This window comes from Oncorhynchus clarkii, chromosome 12 (assembly GCF_045791955.1).
Source record: "Oncorhynchus clarkii lewisi isolate Uvic-CL-2024 chromosome 12, UVic_Ocla_1.0, whole genome shotgun sequence".
NCBI classification, from domain to species: Eukaryota; Metazoa; Chordata; class Actinopteri; order Salmoniformes; family Salmonidae; genus Oncorhynchus; species Oncorhynchus clarkii.
In genome coordinates, this window is record NC_092158.1 from 13,422,451 (window position 1) to 13,431,973 (window position 9,523).

At 43.1% G+C, this 9,523-nt stretch overlaps 1 long non-coding RNA gene across 1 annotated transcript; it reads left to right on the top strand.

The window, feature by feature from the left end:
- Positions 1-4,410: 4,410 nt before the first annotated feature.
- LOC139421870 (uncharacterized) lies at positions 4,411-5,540 on the top strand. The gene is made up of 3 exons (XR_011635683.1): positions 4,411-4,423; positions 5,193-5,307; positions 5,494-5,540. It is a non-coding gene; the product is annotated as an uncharacterized lncRNA (long non-coding RNA).
- Positions 5,541-9,523: the final 3,983 nt, after the last annotated feature.

Below are 9,523 nucleotides of genomic sequence, written 5' to 3' on the forward strand. Positions count from 1 at the left end.
GGATATGTCTTGTTAGAACAAGCAGATGTTTTCTCTTGTTCGGGCAAGCAGAGGCCTTCTCTTGTTAGTGCAAGCAGTGGTATTCTCTTGTTAGTGCAATCAGAGGATTTCTCTCATTAGGGTGAAGCAAAGAGCTTATCTTGTAAGGGCAAGCAGAGGATTTCTCTTGTTAGGGCAAGCAGAGGACTTTTCTTGTTAGGGCAAGCAGAGGCCTTCTCTTGTTAGGGCAAGCATAAGCCTTCTCTTGTAAGGGCAAGCAGAGGCCTTCTCTTGTTAGGGCAAGCAGAGGTCTTCTCTTGTTAGGGCAAGCACATGCCTTCTCTTGTTAGGACAAGCAGAGGATTTCTCTTGTTAGGGCAAGCAGATCATTTCTCTTGTAAGGGCAGGCAGGGGACTTCTCTTGTTAGGGCAAGCAGAGGACTTATTTTGTAAGGGCAGGCAGAGGACTTCTCTTGTAAGGGCAGGCAGAGGACCTCTCTTGTAAGGGCAGGCAGTGGACCTCTCTTGTCAGAGCAGGCAGAGGACTTCTCTTGTAAGGGCAGGCAGAGGACTTCTCTTGTAAGGGCAGGCAGAGGACTTCTCTTGTAAGGGCAAGCAGAGGACTTATCTTGTAAGGGCAAGCAGAGGACTTCTCGTGTAAGGGCAAGCAGAGGACTTCTCTTGTAAGGGCAAGCAGAGGACTTCTCTTGTTAGGGCAGGCAGAGGACTTCTCTTGTTAGGGCAAGCAGAGGACTTCTCTTGTAAGGGCAAGCAGAGGACTTCTCTTGTAGGGGCAAGCAGAGGACTTCTCTTGTAGGGGCAAGCAGAGGACTTCTCTTGTTAGGGCAAGCAGAGGACTTATTTTGTAAGGGCAGGCAGAGGACTTCTCTTGTAACGGCAGGCAGAGGACTAGAGCAGTGGAGGATCCTCAGAGGAGGAAGTGGAGTACCATCTTTATCAGTGGAGAAGGTGAAATAGTTATTTTTTATGAAACTTTTTAGATAAAACTACACTAAATACAGTATATTCACATCATCAAATAAATGATTAAAAAACACTGTTTTGCAATAGTCTACAGTAGCCTCAGTAGCACTCTGTAGGGTAGCACCATGGTGTAGCCGGAGGACAGCTAGTTTCCGTCCTCCTCTTGGTACATTGAATATATTATAAAACTGAGAGAAAGCGAGCTTGCTATATTTTGTTGTATTAATTTTCACTTGAACTTTTACTTAGCTAGCAAATGCAGCTTGCTAGTTTAGCCTACTCAAACACCAGGCTCAAACAGAGAGGGATGCTATGTTAGCTAGCCAGCTATGGCTATCCAACACTGGAACTCTTCCAAGTCAAGGTAAGCTTTTGGTTTTATTAATTTATTCCCACCTTGGCTGCCGATGTAACTGCTAAACTGCCTGCTGACTGTACACTGTACTGCATGATTGCAGTGGGTTTACTAACACGTTAGTTCTAGTAACTATGTTGACTGACGTTAGCGAATATGGGGAAAATGATGTAGGCTCTGTGTAGCGCTTAACGGTTATGAAATCAAGGTTTGGCTTGGAAAGGTTTTTTGCCTGGTCACAGACAGCTAATGTGCACTGAAGTCGACAAGTGAAGGGAAGATGTGAGAGGAGGAGATCGCGTAAATGCGAGAAGGAATTATACAATGAGAAAAGTGATCATGTTGTTTTTATGTGGCTCCTATGAGGACCATCTTTATCAGTGTGTGATCAGGGGTCCATCTATGTGTGATCAGGGGTGCATTCATTCCGTCGTGAGGTTGACATTGACGTTGGTCTGTGGAGTCAGGAGATTGATGTTGTCATTGGTTTGTGGAGTCAGGAGGTTGACACTGACGTTGGTCTGTGGAGTCAGGAGATTGACGTTGCCATTGGTTTGTGGAATCAGGATGTTAGCGTTGGTCTGTGGAGTCAGGAGGCACATGGATACTCTAAGATTGTCTTTGTAGGGGGCGAAGACTGGGGAGTCGTACACCAGGCCCACAATGTACCATTTCCCTGCATACACACAGAGGGACTCAATCAAGCCTACCAGAGTAACCCTATAAGAGTAACACCTAGACAGTCATACCCCAGCCTCTTCCCTGCAAGCTGAACATAACATGCAGACAGTAGGCTACACATAGAGAGTCAAACCTACACCAGTATCGTCCTTGGCTTTAATTAGAGATCAAATCAGCAATTTGACTCTTTCAACAGCGTCAACAACAGGAAGAGTCTGTAAATCAGGCAGCAAGACATGTATCTCATAAGGCAGTTGCCATGTCCGTGGTTGTCCAGTGTGTCTCCCCCATGGGCGGAGGGAACTTGGCGTGCATCGCTAGTCATCCTGTCAGTGTTGCAACCCTTTGACCCCTAGCACTGTTTGCTTTGGGTTCAGCCTCAGCCTCTGTCCTAATGCTACCCTGTCCCCACCACCACTGGGACACACCATTCCCTTCCCTATCAGACAGCCAATAACAAACAGAGTAGTGAACATGTGGGGTAGGGTAACATGTCGATTACTAAGAACTTATTTAAATAAAAGACTCACAGACTAGAGGTCAAAGTGACCAACTAATTCCTTGGAAAACTGCTTGTGTTTTGATATGAGTCAGAAGCATTTATTCAAAATGTACTACAAAATGTACTACAAAATGTACTACAAAATGTACTACAAAATGTAAATAGGATAATTTTGGCCATAAAGTCAGTCTTGTCTAAAACAGAGTTTTCAAGCTCAGTGCATCACAGCGAGTAGGTTGGGTTTGGATTACAATTATGTCAACAAATCATACCCCCTCTATGCCAAGCTCCACGTGCAAATCCCCCCTCTGTCCACTTCGCTTTCCTTCATTGAATTGGCCTCCGTCGTTTCATCGCCCCCAATGCGGTCAAAGGATCACGGCCATTTGAGACAGAACATGAAATACATGCTTCCAGCACGTTGCACAGCCAACAACCGTGGTTTACGTGGCCTTCCTGAAGGACACTATTGAGCAGAAAAGGTGGTTGGCAGCCTAGCGGTTAAGAACGTTGGGCCAGTAATTGAAAGGTTACAGGTTCAAATGCCCGAGCTGACTAGGTGAAAAATCTGTCTATGTGCCCTTGAGCAAGGCACTTAACCCTAATTGTTCCAGGGTCACTGTCAGAAATGGCTGATCCCTGGCCATGACCCCACTCTCTGAGGGTCTCTCGGGGGGAGTGGGATGTTCAAAAAACAAATGTCCAATTCACATGTACTTGTGTGAAACACCTTTTCCATATTATAATTTTTTTCAAATGTTATCATAATTAGGTGGGTGTTTACATTTGACAAAATCATAAAATGGAAAAGGTGTTTTCTACTAATTATTTGACTACTTAGGCAATGTCACTAAGTAATTTTGACGAAACAGTCATGTTAGCCTAGGAGGTGCAACCCATGTCTAGGGCACAAATAAATATTGGATCCACCTCTACTGTAGCTAACTCGTGTCTGAATACAAAAGTGTACTCACTAGCAGCAACAAACTTAACCAACCCAGGGCCATAGCGTAACATGTCATAGTTGGTTGTACAGTGTAACGGCGTCACCGGCTTGAATCCAATCCTGAGCCAGTCAGTCTACATCTGTAAAGCATAGAAATAACCTCAAAACGTGATTACGTTATTTCTTAAGCTATTTTAGGGATGATGACAATCGTTGACTCGATTAGACAAAATTTACAGTTTGGTGCCAGACAGATCCCCTGGTTATGAACAGAATGCCGGAACTTACCAGAACTAGCAAAGGTGGGTATCATAACATGTCAAGCAATGTGATAGCTATGGTTTAGCGACCTCTAAAAATAATTGAATTCACTGTTCGCCAACTATTTTTGCAGCTTGTCAGGCAGGATGTCAGAGTAAAAGTGTGTCATGCAACACAAATACCCTTGTGGCACCTCCTTCGTTGATGCCAGAGTCTCCCTTGACTCCTATGAAAAGGACATCATGAAGCCTCTCATAGTGACCAGAGTTACTGCCCTGATGACAGACGGCTTTGTCATCAACGACAGGTAATGTGTGTAATGTGAAAAGTTGTATTAAAAAAAACCCGGCTTGATAAACTAGCTAGTAGACTAATTCCCCAGCCAAGAAGATGCCTTTAACATAGTTATTTTGGGTGTGAAGTGCATTAGCGAAAAGCTTTGTCCTTTATTTAGAACAAAATGCAATTTACCACTTGGCTGTCTATTATATCACCCTGTCACAGGCCCTCCCAGCCAACACCACCTCATCAGATTGCCTGTTGCAGTTGTTGGAGAGATGTACAGATGGCAGCAGAACATGCAGCATAGTGAAGACTTCACTGTGAGCATAACTATGAACGGATCAGTCAGCCAGCTGTTGGCAAGTATCCGGTTAGACAAACCTGTCATCGACAACAGCTTTCACAGGCTCATCATTTTGTACAAATACAGAAGGTAACCCACTTCATTACTTTGATACATTTGAAACCCCAGTAATGAAACATAATGTATATAAACTGGCATTATTTGTTACTTGTTTTCTACTTCTTAGATGCATATAATGTCCAGGTCATAACCTAACCAGGTGGAACCAACCTGAGCCCTGTGTTCACCATATAATGTCCAGGTCATAACCTAACCAGGTGGAACCAACCTGAGCCCTGTGTTCACCATATAATGTCCAGGTCATAACCTAACCAGGTGGAACCAACCTGAGCCCTGTGTTCACCATATAATGTCCAGGTCATTACCTAACCAGGTGGAACCAACCTGAGCCCTGTGTTCACCATATAATGTCCAGGTCATAACCTAACCAGGTGGAACCAACCTGAGCCCTGTGTTCACCATATAATGTCCAGGTCATTACCTAACCAGGTGGAACCAACCTGAGCCCTGTGTTCACCATATAATGTCCAGGTCATAACCTAACCAGGTGGAACCAACCTGAGCCCTGTGTTCACCATATAATGCTATTGGCTTATCTTGATAGACTGGTCTCTGTCTATTTTATGCAAATGAGGATCTAACAAATTCTTAGAAACAGTTATTTAAAGTTTAAGTTATTTAAATTTAATTGGTTAATGAATATATATATAGGAATTAAATTCCATAGGAATTGTTAAATTCCTTTGACAGGTGAACACAGCGATCAGGTTGGTTTCACCAGACTAATCATAACCACCATTGATAATGTAATCAGTGCTCTGTGTGTGTGACCAACTAGTATCTTTGATGAGGGGCCAGGAGCTGATCTATGCTGCTATTCTCATCAATGGGGCTCTGGCAAAGACCTCACCTCCAGCCTGCTCACCAATGGTCGTCGATGACAACAGAATTAGGTAGGTTTAGTCTGACCTGTTCAAACCTCAACGTAGTACCTGTTTGTTTGTCGAATATCACCTATCCATTACTGCCATTGGTAATAGAACAGTGACTGTGTGTGTTTCTACAGATGCAGAGAGTCCAGCAATAGCAACACCCTTTTGATTCCATGTGTCACTGATGAACTCTGCCTATTTTTACAGATGGACTAGAGATGGTTTTGCCAGCCGGCATCCTCAGTCACTTGATGGGTAGACCATAATAGGGTAGGTTTAATCTGACCTGTTTATACTTCAACATAGTACCTGTTTGTCTGTCAGATATGACCTATCCTAACTGCCTTTGGTAATAGAACAGTGACTCTGTGTGTATGAATTCACAGAAACATGTATAGAGGCAGCACATGGAGACAGACGGGCTTGATACTGATGTCTCTGAATGGAGAGAGACCTGGTACTCGGCCTTAAAATTTTACTAGACACAAATTTTACTTGTATTGTCTATTTGTATTATTGAATTGAATGTTATCAGTCAAAATGAGGGAAAACCCTGTGTATTCTGCACCAGGATCAGGGAACCCCTGTTGTATATGAGGGGGACAGCTGCAGACAAGGTTCTGACAGATGGGTATGTCTTGGTGGTGGCAAGGACACACCCAAGAAACACCCACATCAAACCACACCCCCAACCCAACTCATGTTTTGCTTCTGTCATGGTCACCGGCATTTCTTGAGGAGCAAGCCAAAAAAATGAGGCCAAATCAGCGGTTGCTGTTCCCCATCAAAGTTACACGCCACCTACTGACAACAGACTGACTGGCAGACAAAGAGGGATCCTATTGCCCTCTTAAAATGAAGTTAATCGTTTCCCCTCAAAGATGAGTTCACACTGATGGAGTTACCCAGATGGTGTGATGTGAAATGCCTTGTTGAAAGAGAAAGCAAGCAGATGAAAGAATGGAGAAAGCAGCATGATGACATGTATGAGTCTGGTCTCTCAACCTTCTGCAGGTCAATGTCTCTCTGAGGCTGTACTTCTTCACGGACACCCATCACCATGGTCACTGTCACCAAGGTGATCCTCATTGTTGCAGAGGTATAAGAAGAAAACAACGACAAGTACCCTGTTCTGGAACAACAATGAAGTCATAGATTAAGGGACATTTGTGCTTTTTTTAAAACAATTATTCAATTCACTGTTTGTCCTTCTACCAACCAAGGAGTCATACACTGGGCAACATTGTCAGTCAGAAGAGCAACATGTCCTTTTACAATCCAACAATTAACAATCCAACAATTAACAATCCAACAATTTAAATACGTTTTATTAATATGGATTTGCTATTGGCAATGTTTTTTTTTTTTTAAATACATGATTTACAGCCAGCTAGTCTTTTAGATACAAGATGACGTCAGTGTGTTGCAGACAACACACACCTCCTCCACACACACTCTGTATGACATACTAAGCATGGCAGCCTGTCCAACAAAGTAACACACACCTTCCCTTCTCTGCCATTGCTCATTGTTCCTGAGTACCACAACAGAACAGAAAAACAAGACAAATTAAATGTGCATCATGTGGCCAGGTCAGTGAGAAGAACAGGTTATTATTATTTCTGAACTGGAGTGATTCTTTCTGACCAGAGATACAGAATTATGGCCCAATCAATCATCAGTTAGGAGAAAGATGTTTTGTTCCCCACACAATGCACACTACCCCATGATAGGTTTAGGTGTCTGATGCAGTTTTCTTGACAGATCAGGGGCTAGAGTGCATTGAGAAAAAGGTGTAAAAAAAACCCCACAAAAAAACAAATATATTCAATGCAGGCTTCTAGTGCTATATCTTACTTCCTGTTTCTCATAGCATCAGGCCTCGCGATTGGCTCAAGCATACCATATAACTGATGTGAAGGATGATCAAAAAGCATGGTATAGCCCATTACTTTGAGACTCTTCAATACAACACAGTGGATAAACATACTGTTTCCATTCATCAATCTGTTTTATTCATTAGCCATAATCCCAGTACTATAGAAGAGCAATGCATTGATTTTATAAATACATCAGACATTCTTTAATACACTTAGGGACATAATGGTTACTCTTATGGAATGAAGGTTCACTGGTATGGTAGCACTAGAGCAGTGGTCACCAACCGGTCGATCGTGATGGACAATTCGATCTCCAAGGCATTCCTAGTCGATCACCAAATATTTCGGTTAAAAAAAACAACGATAAAGCCTTGCGTTCCTATTGTTTGGTTTTATTTAGTGCTGTTGGCGGGAGGTGCACTTGATTCAGCAGCCCTAGCGCTGGGAAGGCCAAGTGTTTTTAACCATTTCATGTGTCTGAAGGTAATACTCCGCCTACCCGGCCAGCCCAGAGAGCAAATCAAGGGCACCTATAGGCCAACCACTGGCCAATCAGATGGCTCAGATCACCATGACTGCACAGTGATCTGAGCCATCTGTGAGATTTCAAAACATGCAGCTGTACTGCAGCTGTAATGAATGAGTATAGCAAAGTGTTTCAATAAGCTTGCGTTATTATTAGCAGCTTGTCTTTTTTAATATCAAGGAATATTTCACTTTCTCTGGTCATAGGAGAACAACATGAATTGGTGCATGAGACAGAAATAATGCAGTGCTACTTGAGTTTCTGCTGGACTGTGTCACTCTCACCTCAGACTGACCATCAGATGCAGGCCATGAGCCTGAGCTGTGCCTCACAATGAATACAACAATTACCAATGACCAATTATCATATACCACATTTAAAAAATATAGAATTTCAAAATGGTCTGAGAAGAACAACATTGGCAGGGTAAGTCAAGCGTAGCCAATATACAGTGATAGTGTCTTCGGCCCATAACCTACTGCAAACCTCATTACTACAGAACAGTTTTTAATTGGTTAATGTTGCATAGGCTTACATTTAAAAAATAAATATGAGTGGTAAATCTCAGCTTGCATTTTGAATCAGAAAGTGATCTTGACTCAGAAAAGGTTGGTGACCACTGTACTAGAGAATGATAGAGGCCTCTAGTGGCCAAAAGGCCATGTTAGCATGGGCAGCGCCATTGAAGGCGTCCACAATTTGAATGTAGTCAACTGGGTGGGACTTCCAACTTTATTGACTGAGCCATCCTGGAGACCCTGTTGGAGTCATGTCCAACCGGGTCATCAGGAGGGATCGGCCAATCGTGAATAAGAAAATTGACTACTTCCTAATGGAGACTACTCCATGCTGCCATAGGCATTATAATGGCGCAGATACAAAGATGAGTCCTTTATCTATCTCTATGGGTAGCAGTAGGCAGCAGCAATGATGATTTTTGTGGGAAACACAGCCTCCCTCTGGTTAAAGATGTGACCAACACCCTGTCACTCTCTCACACTACTATAGCTCCCATTGGTTTGACAGACATAGGGGGTTGGTTTCCCTAAAAAGCATATTCAATGGAGACATGTTTCAGTCCAGGACTAGGCTTAATCTGTGTCCAGGAAACCGTCCCAAAGACACATAACCTCAGAGAGCCTGTGACAGACGACAGTCTGTCTCTACTCAGTGTCATAAGACAGTGGGCTGGTGCCGTCATAGGTTTGGGTTCTGGTTACAGTCAAACAGGTAGACATATAAACCAATGGAAACCCTTCACTCACTTCCAGAACCCTGAGACATCAAAGCTTTGATTTCACACACAGAAAATAACTAACAAATGCAATGCATAGCCGCGACACAGTCAATGCACAATCAGATCAAGAATGACTAATACTTTATAAAATAATAATTTAAAATTACAAAAAGTGGGAATGGAAACATCTGGGGCAGAGAGGAGGTGAATCTCAATAGTCTAAAACAGATTCCTCTCCTCGTCTCCTCTGCTTCAACACAACAGCATAGGTGTAAACAATATGGCTATTTTTCACCTCCACTCCTTTCAGATCAGTGCAGATGGAGGAAAGGAGACAAGGAAAGGAAGCCACTTCACAATATTGCCCAATGCCCATTTGGACTCCTCTGGGGCTGCCCAGTCAGGCGCCACCTTGTGGTCATACTACCATTTGACACCCCAGGATCACTAGAGTCAAAGCAGCATTCTCATATAACCCCAAAATGTATATACTCTTCTTTGCAACATTTCCCCCCCCCCCCCTTAATTAAACATTTTTCTTCCTCAAACATTTGACAAATGAAACGATCATCACTAGTAATAAATACACTGATA